Source organism: Ailuropoda melanoleuca, chromosome 7 (assembly GCF_002007445.2).
Source record: "Ailuropoda melanoleuca isolate Jingjing chromosome 7, ASM200744v2, whole genome shotgun sequence".
NCBI lineage: Eukaryota > Metazoa > Chordata > Mammalia > Carnivora > Ursidae > Ailuropoda > Ailuropoda melanoleuca.
The window spans coordinates 34,119,143-34,132,841 of record NC_048224.1 but is presented as its reverse complement, the minus strand read 5'-3'; positions in this window follow the sequence as shown (position 1 = coordinate 34,132,841).

Genomic DNA, 13,699 nt, shown 5'->3' with positions numbered 1-13,699 from the left:
TTTGACAGACACTGTAGCCTAACACTTGGCAAAAGACACGATTAGCTACATAGATCTTTTTAAACTCCTAGATGCAAAAGTTACCATAAATAAACACAACTGTCAAACAGATAAATAATCCTTGTAAAGTCATATATAAAAGGTTCACTGCTACAGCATGAATGTTCATGTCGCCCGAAATTCATATGTTGTAATCCTAATCCCCAAAGGTGATAGTTTTAGATGGTGGGCCTTTGGGAGGTATGTGGGTCATGAGGATCGAGCCTCATGAATGGGATTAGTGACTTATAAGAAAGGTTCCGGAGACATCCCCAGCACCTTCCACCACGTGAGGACACAGAACAAGGCCGGCAGTGTGTAACCAGAAGAGGGACTTCCCCAGAACGCCATCATGCTAGCACCCTGATCTTGGACTTGCAACTTCTAGAGCTGTGAGGAATTAATCTCTGTCGTTTATAAGACACCCAGTCTATGGAATTTTGTTACAGCAGCCTGAACAGACTAAGATATTTCCTATTGATAATAGTCGAAAGGCTCCTATTAAACAAAACAAAACCCTAAAAGCACCCAAAAGGAACACAGGCAAAGGACATAGCAGACAAAACCCACAGTGAAAGAAATACAAGGACTCATAAAATGTGAAATGCTGCTCAACTTCACTAATAATAAAACTGTAAGTTAAAAAATTAGGAGCTATCATTCTTCACATAACAAATTGGCAAAGATTTAAAAGCTTGGTAATATTCAGCGTCAGAGAAAGTCACAGTGCTCTCATATACTATTGATGGGGATATAGTTACCTCTTTCTGGAGAGGAATTTAAGAATTTACATCAAAATTTAAAAGATGCATTTCTTTTAGCTCAGCTTTTTCTTGTCCAGGAACATATCTAACAGCAATACAGTCTTGTTTACAATAAGGAAAAATTGGGAAAGACCTAAATTTCTATAAGTAGAATATTAAATAATTGGTTAAATAATAGGAAGTATTTTACAGCTATGAAAAAGTATGAGGTAGAGTATTTACTGACATGGGACGATAACTACAATACATCTTCAACTAAAAAAGGTTTACAGTACAGTATTATGATAGAATCTTGTTTATGCAAAGTCTGTATGTGTATATTTGTAGAAAAGGCTGTGAGAAACATATACCACTCTGTTAGAGCAGGTTCCTTTGGAGAGGAGGTGGGGTAAGCTGGGGTGAGGTAGAGCAAGACAGAAGGGAGACGCTTTCTGAGTTATGGACTTCTGCATTGCTTATGGTTTTGACAAACCAGGTACTGTTTTTAAAATATGTAAAAATGTTTTTATGAAATGACTGTGGGGGGAAGCGCTCCTCCCAGATGACCTTCCAATCATGGAGAAATTATGCAGTGCCCAGAGTACAGAGAAAGAACAGATCACTATTAAAAGCCATGATTAAGAGAGGCTTCTTGGAGCAAGTGGCATTCAGCTGATCTTTGAACAACAGGTAGATTTTCAATAAGTGAAGATGGGAAAGAAAGAGATTTCTCAGGCATAAAACAACTTAAGCAAAGGTGCAGGCTTAGAAATGAATAAGATCTGCTGGATGTTCCAGTTATATGTTGTTGTATCACAAACCAGACTTAAAACAATTATTTATTACTCTCTCTCACAGTTCTCGGGATTTCTCACGTAGGGGCTCTCATATGGTTGCAATCATGCAGTGGATGGGGCAGGAGTCATCTCAAAGTTTCTTCATTCACCTGCCTGGTGGTTGATGCTGGCTGTTGGCTGTGAGCCAGAATACTTACATGGAGCCTTTCCTTGTGACCTGGGCTTCCTCACAGCATGGTGGCTGGGTTTCAAGAGTGAGCATCCCAAGAGGACCAGGCTGACACTGCATTACATCATTACCTTTTATAACCTCGCCTCAGAAAGCACACAGTATGATTTTTGCTGTAGTCACAGGCCCATTCAGACTCAAGGGAGGGGAGACGGATGCCACCAACACCCAATCCCAACAAAAGAATTATCAATGTCACATTGTACGAAGAGCATGTGGGAGATCTTGCTATGAGCTTTCCAGTTTGCCACAGTTCCTAACACTCTCTAAAGTCTCTCCTGACAGGAGCCAGCTTCTCCCATCTACATGACCCCCTGGCTCCATAGACCTTGGAGTTTGCCCCTCTCGCAGACAAAAGGATCAGAGGATTTGGAGCAAAAAGCTAATAGAGCTTTTTGCTTTAAAAAGCTCACTGTGATGATATCTTACAGGGAGGTCTAGAAGAAGGAGAGATTAAATAATAGAAACAGTAGGTGCTAAAACTGGTGCCCACAGTCATCAACTCCCCTGCTCAATTCAGCAAAATGATGCCTAAGTATGATGGATGGGAGTCCTCCATATTCTTACCAAAGCATTCAGTCTTCAGGATGCTCTCAATGGGCCTCAATTCTTGTAGAACCAGATGCTCCTATGCCTGGCAGGAAATTGCTAGGCTACGGGAAGTAATTGAACTTTCTGAGAATACCAAGGTACCACTTCAGGGATGCTAAGTGATGTTTCTCTGACTGAGCAAAGGACATAGGCTGTCCGGGAAGCAAGCCACCTCTTGACCGCCCAACTCCCTCTCTTCCCAAGTGTTCCAATAGCTGGCCTCCTAGTGTGGTGCTGCAGAACGATATAAAGGGAAAGGGGCGGGCAGAGACTGTGAAGTCTGGCTGGCCTAGCAGTTTGAAGCTTAGCTGCAGTCATTCCCAGCTTCCCTCAAGTCCTGCTAAGAAATTTGTGTTAGGCAATGAAAATTGTAGCATTAGTCTGGTTTTTAAAGTTTTTCCCCCCAACTATTATTATTTTATTGGACAAAATGTCAAAATCCACCTGTTCTTGTTCTCAGAGCTCCTTTCTTCCTTCCTCATTGGCACTAGACAGAGTCACTTTCCCTAATACTATGTAATTTAGAAGAGGCTGTGTCAATTGCATAAAATATTTCTAATCTCCATAATTAAGATGCTGCTGGTCTGACAGCTTTGCTCTCTTACTCCCCCTCAGCTAGTTGCAGGGATATAGAAAGACATTTAAAAAGAGTACTAAAGCAAAAATGACATGTTGCCCACACCCCGCCCCCCCGGCCACCGAAGGGCCTTCTCATGACCATCACCAGATTCCCTAGACTCCTTCCTGGAGAGCTTCATTTATGGCTTCTTTAAAAGTAGGAAAGAGAGATCATGCCAAGTTTCTTCAGACCATTTTCTCTCCATTCCCAGAACACGTATGCCCTGTCCTCAGTTTGGATTTAGAAAAAATCCAGATTGCCCCTTCTTATGACCTGTCCTTGAGGTCAGCTCCTAGCACACCGTTTGACATGGAATAGTCACCGGTTAACTTGAGTCAGACAATTGAATGATGGAATTCTGAGGTCAAAGAGAAATTTAGAGGAGTAGCAGAGCATTGCAGTTGGTGGCAAGGGATCTTTGAAGATCATATAGTCTATTTTCCTTTACTTTTGGAAAAAACAGAGAGACAGTGATTCACCCAGATGGCCGTACACTCAACTCTTTCCTCCTGCCTCTTCCTAGTGTGACAATGCCTTCAAGTATGGCCTATAAAAAGTCTCGTTTCAGCCTCACAGTTATCCAATTAAGAAAAAATTATTATGACTATTTTAGAAATGAGGAAAATGAAATTTAAAAAATGGTCTAAATAGGCTGGATTATGTTGCTACAGCAAATTTACCCTCAAATTGAAGCGGTTTAGTAGAACAAACGTTTCCTTTTCCCCTCACAGTGTTTATGGCAGAGCATGTGGTCCAGCTGGGAGAGGATGGTAGTATTTGGGTACCCAGGTTTCCGGAGGCTTGAAGGGATTTTACCTGCACCCTATAGAACTTCAGGTCTTTCAACCTCTCAAAGAAAAGAAATAATAGGGCATCTGGGTGGCTCAGTCAGTTAAGTGGCCGGCTCTTGATTGCGGCTCAGGTCGCCATCTCAGTGTCCTAGGATTAAGCCCGGAAGTGGACTCCAAGCTCAGCTGCAGTCTTCTTGTCTCCCTCTCCCGCTCGCATGAGCATGTGCTCAACACACTCTCTCATTCTTTCAAATAAATAAATAAATCTCTCTCTAAAAAAAAAATAAAGAAAGACAGAATTAGATAATTATCCATGGACTTTTCACTGTTGCAGCCCAGAAATGACACCCATTCTTTTGGCTGTATCTCACTAGCTAGTACTGGTCACATGTCCTCCCAGAACAGTAAGAGGGAGGAAATGTAGGAAAAATGGAATCTTTGATAAACATTGCTCACTCTCTGTCACTGCCCTATGAGGTAATAATTTGCCCACCATCCCACAGCTATTAAGTGGTAGGATTGGCATCTAGAGCCAAGCTGTCTGACTCCACAGCCCACGTTCTTAACCATTGCATTTTCTTTAGGGATGTAAGTGGCTGTGGCATACGAGGCAGCTGGACTATAGTAGAAAGATCTCTGGACTTGAGGCAGGTGGGTTTGTATACCCATTTTGCCACTTACAAGTTTTGAGGCCTTGGGCAAAACCCTTAGCCTCTCTGCTGACAGCAATTTTTGCATCTATAATTAGGGATCAATAAAATTCTTTCATTAGGTCACTGTGAAGAGGGAAGTATGAGAAACTTCATGCCATGTAACATTTCCTCAACAAATGTTTAAATCTGAATTCTTATCATTTCTTTTTCCTGCCCCTCTTTCTGTCACGCAAGTGCCTTCCTATGAGATAAGTCCTTCCACAGTGACACTTTTTACTAAAAGTTCTCGTTGAAATTCTGCCAGAGGAGAGACATCAGTAACCTGATCCCAACACTTTGAGCACCAAAGTTCTGATTCTATCACTAGCCCTTTTTCTGACATCAGCAATATTCTTCATGTATTGCCAAGCACAACTCATTCATGACTTCAGGTACAAGGAAAGCATAATGTCGCAGTGGAATTAAAAGTTGTGGCTTGAGAACAGTTTTGCATTTAAAAACACTGGAAGTGTTGGAGCCTCTTCAGGAAGTAAATGTCAAGGCACATTAATATAGAGTGAGCGTAAATGCCTTTCAGTTTTTCAACCTATTGAGAAAGCCTATTTGGTTCCTCACTGCAGCCTCTTCTAAACTCTAAAGGTCCTCTATATTATTTTAATGTTATTTAGAAAACAAATTAAACATCTATTAAAGCAAGCAGGTAATAGGGGGAAAATGTCTTATTTAGAAGCTTAATGGAGCTTTTACTCCTGGGAAAAGAAAGGAAATTATTTCCTATGGGAACGTGCATAAACTCTTTCAGGCCCCTGGGTAATTGTTTAGGAAAGTGTTGGTAGAGATAATTTACAATCTTAGGAGCCAAGGTTCAAGGCAAAAGTAATGAACTTCCCTGAAGTAAGACTTCTTTTTTTCAAAAGAAGCCTGAAGCACAACTTCTCTTCCTTACTTTGACTTTCTTGTTAGCAGCTCAAACATCCTGACACACTGGTTGCAATCTTGGGCTCTGGAGTCAGGCAAATGTGGGTTTGATAACCAGCTCTGCAAATTACTAGCTGTCGGTCTTTATGCTAGTCTGACATTGCATTGTGATTATTAAATGGGGGAGAGCGCTTGGCAAGTTTACAAGGGTGCACTTGGCATATTCGATGCCTGGAACAAATCATTTTTAATGCATTCCTCTAGATGACAACATTATTATCAGTAATAATAATTTTCTTCATTTATTTTTTGTTTCAAAACAATTAAAAAGTAAATGTCAATTTTTAAGAACAAAAAGGTGTATTTTGTGTGAACTAAAATATACACTTACTCACCAAAGTATTGTACCTTACAGTTCACAGTTTTATTGTTTAAAGTTTTAAAGTACAATTAAAAACCCAAATTGTGACATTGAATGATTTAATTAAATTAATCTAGCTTTTTTTTTTTACCTTTTGAATGACTGTGCTATTATTGTTTATATTTGCTGCTTAAATGTAGGGGTGTGTCCTACCACAGGCACTGGAAACACGAACACTGCCCTAAATGAGCTTGAACAATTCCTAACCGTTATGAACTTACTCTTGAAGCAAATCCATGAAGCTGTGCCCACATGTGTCAGGGTCGACTGTGTAAGTAGGGTTTCTCTGGATTAACATCCATTTTGGAATACAGCGTTTACTAAGAGACAAGTAATAAATATTTGCTATAATATATTATATAATAAGCATTCTATACATATTATGTAATAAACATCTATAAGTGTGTGTGTGTGTGTATATATATATATATATATATAGTACAAACATACATATTCTTAAAATTCAACAGTTTAGAAGGTAGGCCAACCAAAGATGTTTTAAGGAAGAGCATTTTATCATTGACATTGTTCAAAATTTCAGGCACATGCTGATAATAAAACCAGGCAGACAAGGCTTGATTGTTTTTCAAAATTCTCTGTAGACCAATGCACCTTATACTGTTGCTAGCCACTCCCCCTGCCCCACCCTTGGGATACCACTGTAAAGCTCCTGGCTACGGTGCACTCAACAAGCTGTCAGCTATTACTATTTTTCTACAGATCTTTTAAAAACAAAGAGATTCCTAGGGGCTTTTGTGTTGCAGAGAGGGGAGAGGGAAGACATGGAAATATGACTTAATACCCCAATAAAGAAGCAGCATTATCTATTAAAAAGAGTAATGTTTTGGGGTACCTGGGTGGCTCCTCCTTAAGCATTTGCCTTTGGCTCAGGGCATGGTCCCAGGGTCCTGGGATCGAGCCCCGCAGCATCGGGCTCCATGCTTGGCGGGAAGCCTGCTTCTCCCTCTCTCACTCCCCCTGCTTGTGTTCCCTCTCACTGTCTCTGTCAAATAAACAAATAAAATCTTAAAAAAAAAAGGTAATGTTTTTCTGTAATAATAGCAATAGATACTTTAAAAATGTTTTTATTGGAGTAAAGTAAACATAACTTTTGCCACTTTAATCACTTTATTTTATTATTTTAAGTAATCTCTACCTCCAGCATAAGGCTTGAATGCGCCCAGAGGTCAAGAGTCACAAGCTCTATTGACTGAGTCAGCCAGGCCCCCATCGCAATAGATGCTTTTTAATTTAGAAAATATATTATGTATTTGAAAAAGCATAGAAAAGGCAGTAAAAGTTGTGGCTCTGTTATCCAAAGTTGTTATCCGAAGTTGTTATTCAAAGACAGCAATAATTTATTGATCACTTATTATATGTATACCAAGAGCTGTACATTCAATTATTTTCATCTTCACTATTAAACTGTGAGATAAGTTCGGTTTTTTACATTTTTCATTTCACATTCTTCTTTTCCTTTTTCAAGAGGAGATAACTGAGACCTGGAGAAGTTATACAAGTTCGTAAGTGGCAAAGCTGGTATTCAATGACAACTCTGACTGGAAGCCCAATCTCTCTTTCTCTCTTTTTTTAAGCATTTATTTACTTAAGTAATCTCTACACCCAGCGTGGGGCTCGAACTCATGACCCTGAGATCAAGAGTTGCACACTCCTCCAACCGAGCCAACCAGGTGCCCCTTGCAAGTCCAATCTCTTAATAACTCTGTTATTGTATATCTTTATAACCTTAGGGAATATATTCAAAGAATATAAACAGAATCGTTTTCAAAGATTCATGAATGAGGGTACTTATCACTGTGATAGTTGTAAAAATATGTATATATGTACATGGAAGAAAGCTGAGAAGGAAATAATAACATGTTACCAACAGTTAACTCTTAGTTACTGCATTATTGATGATTTTTTATTTTATTGTATATATTTTTCAATATTTTCTAAAATTTCTATAATAAAAATGTGAGATCTTTCAAATGTGAAATCTTCTAAAAATTTGGAATAAAACGTATTTTCAAAAATGTTGGTAAATTTTTGGTGACTCTTCAACTCCTCAATCATTGAATCCCAATCTTTCATGTAGTCTTTGATTAGAATTTGTGCACAGCTCACACTTCCCAACCATGTGTGAACGAGGCTGAAATTCAATGTCACTTTATTGTCTTCTCTCACATCTTCTTACCCCCTCAGCCCGTTAGTGGTTTTCTACCAGTTCTTTGATTGTTGCTAACCTTCCCAGGGAGAGATATTCATTAACTTCTTTTGATTGCTTTTTTTTTTATGAGGACATCCAATTCCTTTCTCTCATTAGGAGATTATGGAAAGAAATATTTACACAGCCCAAATTTCTCTAGTCAGTTGGAACATTTTTTTCCCATCTTGTCAAAAGTTCCTTGTAGCTAGCTTACTCCAGAAATCTGGGGCAAAGCTAGCCATTTTCATTACTCACCAGCATAAGATTTCTAAATGTCTAGGTAATGGTATGTTAGCTGCAGCTCCTCATTTGGGGCTCACTTTTCTCATCTATAAAATGAAGACTCAAATTCATGGAGCTCTGACGTCCCTGCCTAGTCCCAATCCTTAGGTAAAAAGAGATCAGTAAAGAAATGGGTGTTAGTTCTTGTGGACTCAACACTGCAGGACAATGTCGATATATTAACTCTCTGAATGGTGCCTGAGCAAGGGGTTACTAGTATAGAGATGTACTATACTAGATTAATATAGTGCGGGGCAGCCCGAGCAGGTGGAGGCTGACCTTGTGGGCAGTGAAAGAATTCAAGACAGAACAGAGGAGATAGAACTTTATTGAATACACTGCAAGGGAGCAGGGGACAGGACAGCCATGGAGAGACTATCTGTGACAGTCGGTTGTTAGGGGCCACAATCATAAGGCAGAGTGAGAGAGTACTGGGGACATATGGAATTTTCCCTTTTTTCATAATCTTAAGAACTGTGCCTGGTTGTAACTGGTCAGTTAGGGCCTACGGTTATTTCGAAATGGGTCACTTAATGAGCCTGTATGACTTGCCTGTTTGCACTCAGCTCAGTGAGTGCACTGTGGGCTCTTTTGCATTGCTCTACCTGTAGTATTAGAGAGGAAAGATGCTGAATTTAGAATGAAATGACCCCAAAAGGAGGCTTAACTGTCTTTTTATTGGCTACATGGCCTTAAGCAAGTTGGGTAAGCCACTTTTCAGACTTTTTTTTTGGTCTTGGTCCTCTGTGGTTTCTGTACAAAATGTCCAGATGTAGATTTCTTTTTGTTTATCCTGCTGGGGAATGGTTGGAATTTTTGAATCTGTGCAGATGCTGTCTCTTACTGGTTTTGGAAAATTCTCAGCCATTCAATATTTAAATACTGCCTCTAGAGGCAAAATGATAGGAACGCTGGGAATTGCTTTAAATATACCAACAAAGAAAGGCATAAAGAAAAAGAAAGAAAATGAACAAATGTGGCCAGGTCTTAATCATTGTGGAATCTGGATGATGGGTGTATGGGGTTTATAGTATTATTTCTCTAGTTTTTTCTTTCATGCATTCTTAATTTTATAATAAAAAACAAAGCAATAGAAGAGGCATAACAAATATTCTGTCTCCTCCATCTGGAACTTCAATGGCATGTACATCAGACCTTCTCATTCTATCTTCTATGTCTCTTAATGCTCATATTTTTCCATATTTTTAGTTGTCATGTGACATTCCGGGTAATTTCTTCTGGCCTATTTTTAGTCCATTTATTCTCTATTTAATTATACTTAATCAGTTACCAGGTACTTAATTTTGGCTATTGTAATTTTTATAGACATCCCTTTTCAAATATGTTAGACTACTTTTTAGAGTTTCCTGTTCCTTATCCTTTTTCTCTAATCAGAAGTGGGCATTCTGGGGCGCCTGGGTGGCAGAGCGGTTAAGCGTCTGCCTTCGGCTCAGGGCATGATCCCGGCGTTATGGGATCGAGCCCCACGTCAGGCTCCTCCGCTGTGAGCCTGCTTCTCTCTCCCACTCCCCCTGCTTGTGTTCCCTCTCTCGCTGGCTGTCTCTATCTCTGTCGAATAAATGAATGAAGTCTTTAAAAAAAAAAAAAGTGGGCATTCTCCAGAACTTTTTAAAAATACCCTTCCCCAGGTGTTCAAGCAACAACAAATAACAATAGCAACATAGTAGGCATAATTGTTTCATATCCTGGGTCTCATAATTCTGACATCAGAAATCTGTGAAAATCTAATTATGTTGTATATGTGTCCTCCTGTTTTTAAAGGATCTTACTCATGGTGCCTTGCCTGTGTGCTTGATTATTTTTGATGGTGTGGTGCTTATATATTTTAAAAAATAGATGTGTGGTCCTTTGTGGTCTAGGATGAAGGTGCCTTCCTCTAGAGAGAATATACATTTGATTCTGCCATGTGCTCAATGGTATTGCCAATCCAGGACTATTTTAAAATAAATTCAGAAGTTGCAATTTTGGGGGACCAACCAAATTCAATGATGTGAAGTTAGGCTGCAAATTTGAGGGCAACTTGCTACAACTTTTCAATCTTTCCCTCCCCAACCTGGGGCTCAGAAACAAGGCTATTTTCTTGTAGTCCCTGAAGTGGGGAAAGGTGCAACCCTTTGGTGCACCATCTTCTTTGGGATGAAGGGGTCTCCTCTTAGAGAACTAATCTTGGGCAGAACCTGGGCTTTGATTTCCGTCCTCCTTGCCTTGACTTGTTTTCTCTTGCCCTCCTAGAAAAAGATGAGTAGTAAAGTCCTCTGAGGTCCAATTTCTTCATACGGAAGATGGGGCTAATATTGCTTTACTCACAGAGTTACAAGCATCAAGATTTAAAAATGTCTTTTGAAAATTGTAAATCACATTATAAACTTATTCTGGACCCCTGGGCCCTTAAAGTTTGGGGAACCTCTTCTATGCATTACTTTGTGAATATGTGCATTTCGCTTCATGTGTGTCAGAGGGCGCCCATATATTTCATAAGATTTTCAAAGGATCAATTGACGTCCAAAATATGTTTTAAAAACAATTGCAAATAGAAATTATGATTAGAAATCAAAGAAGTATGGAAAAGGGCAGCAGATTTGGCTAGTGTTGATTCATTTAGATGTTGCCAAATTTTAAAAATCTCTGCCAATGACCAAAATAATATATTTTTTTGCTCAATAAAATCATATTTCCCCTGTTCTCTTCTAAACTCCCTTCCACATCTGTGAAGTTCAATGGCAAGAGGGATAAAACATACCAAAATAAATCCATTGGTCCTAGTTCAAGTTTAGCATCTGGTAGAAAGAGCATTTTGTTCCTTTCATAATTTATTCCTTGCAGATTTCCATTCTTGGGTACATAGACTCTTAGAATGTTAGGGCTGGTTGGATCTGTACAGATCAGATCACTCTCCTCCCTAATTTACATTTAAGGACACTGAGGAAAGGACAAGGATAAATTTATTAGAATTGTAAATGCAGCCAATTTTCCAGAGGCTTTCTGCTAATTAAAATGTTTCTTTCCTCTAAAAAAGTAGTCAGCAGAATCTGAGATTTTCCCTGTTTTCCTTGATAGCATTACCAGCTTTATCCTTTAAGGCCCTGATCAAATGCCCTCTCTTCCGTGAAGCTTTCCTGATTCAGATGAAATGACCCACAAAACTTTACACAAAGACTTGATATACAAGAATTCCTACTATAACTTTTCACCTCTTTCCACAAAACAAGTCTTGTCATATTCCAGAATCAGAGTAAAAGAGAAGTCAATGATGGGAAGCTTGAAAATGTGTAAATGAGGGGCGCCTGGGTGGCTCAGTTGGTTAAAGGTCATGATCCTGGGACCTTGGGATCGAGCCCTGTATTGGGTTCTCTGCTCAGAGGGGAGTTTGCTTCTCCCTCTCCTGCCCTTGTGCGTTTTCTCTCTCTCTCTGTCTCTCAAATAAATAAATAAAATCTTAAAAAAGAGAAGAAAATGTGTAAATGTAATTCCAAAGATGACAGTTGTCAGTAGCCATCCAATCTTTCATTCAACAAATATTTATTGAGGATCTACTAAGCTCTAAGTGCTGAGATTACAATGACGAACAAAAGATACATATAGTGGCCACCCACTTCACCATCTGCACACCACCACTTGAGTCACTGTTAACGTCTCTTTTGGGCAGTTCTATTTACCTCCTAACTGATGCATCTGCTTACACTCTGTTCTCCCTTTGATCCATTCTCCACCCAACAGCCAGAGGGTTCTTTTGGTCATGCTTAAAACCCCTCTTTAGAACCCTCAGGAGCTCCACTTCTGGAACGGTGATGTGAGGAACTCTATGGACCCCCTCCTCAGAGAAATAACCGTGACTCGTGATATACATATCTATCTCAACCATTGAAATCTCTGGAAGTCGCCTTAAGGGTATACAGCAAATGAGGAAAACTTTGTTAAAGGAAATCTGTAGAAGGGTGCCTGGGTGGCTCAGTCAGTTAAATGTCTGCCTTCGGCTCAGGTCATGATCTCAGGGTCCTGGGATCGAGTCCCATGTCGGGGCCCTTGCTCAGCAGGGAGTCTGCTTCTCCCTCTCCCTCTGCTGCTCCCCCTGCTTATGCTCTCTCTCATTCTCTCTCTCTGACGAAAAAATAAATAAAACCTTAAGAAAAAGAAAAGAAAATTTATTAGCTCTTGATAAGAACAGCACAACCCTCTCTCTCCCCGTTCCCATGTTGGCTTTATGACAGAAGCTCCAATCTGGGAAGGTATCACCAAGAAAATGGAATTCCTTTTCCTCTCAGCTCCCAGTCAAGGGAAATGGAGGGGCAGGCCACCTGCACTTCTCATCTCTCAGCTCAGGTGAGTGTGGTGCAAAGGTCAGGGCTCCCTTCCACCTCTGAGGTCTCACCTACAGGTTGGAGGTGTCATCCGAGGCATGGTAGGCCAAGAACACTGGGGACCTGGTAACCTTTGCTCTAGCTTGCAGGGTAGGGATTTGATTTTATTTTTTCTATTTTCTGTTTTGTTTTGTTTTTAAAACAAGCTCTGGCCAGTTTTATTAAGGAAAAATTTTGCGTGATTTACTTTTCACCAGCCTGTTCTGATAGGCTTCTAATGATATCAGAGTCACCTGGCTCAATGATAGCCAGTGTGCGTACTCTGTAGTAATTCCCACATGATCTATTTTTTAAAATTTTTTTTAAAAAGTAATCTCACCACCCAATGTGGGGCTTGAAATCACAACCCCAGGATCAAGTGTTGCATGCTCTATCAACTGAGCCAGACAGGCGCCCCTTCACAGGGATTTTAAACAACCAGTTGGTGTCAGGATTCTGGAACTCAGAGAACCTGAGATTGTGGATAATGCAAAACCAACCTGGGGAAAGTGTGATTACTTCAGCAGAACCAGCCTTCCTTTGCTTCTAGACCTGAGGTTCCAGATGAGTAAATGATCACCACGGCCTCTGTCCACCTCCCAGTTCCAGCTCTGCCTTGCCTCAAGCCTATCAAAGGCCTGGAATGTTCTTCCACAGGCCTTTCCAGCTGTTGAATTGCTGCTCATTCAGCAAGACCCTTCTTTCTCTGGACTCCATCCTGCGGTAGGGGTGTGCCCTGGCTCCTGAGGATTCTTTCTTAATAAGCTGTTCCCAAAGAGAAAACAATTTCTAAGAGTTAATGAAAAACTCCTTTTGTATCTCCTATTTTAATTTGATCCTCTCAACCTGAATCCCAGAAGAGGTATGTGTGCTGAATTCTGAGGGGGGGAGGAGTGTGTTTTACGTTTAGTGTTCTAAGGTCAGATGGCAAACCTTAGTCATTGTGATGGGATCTAACTTTCCTTGGAATCAGTTTTCCAACTCAAGAGATTTTTAGAAATCTTCCAAATGAGGCCATTGTCCCTAAATCACAGTGATAATTACTTGCA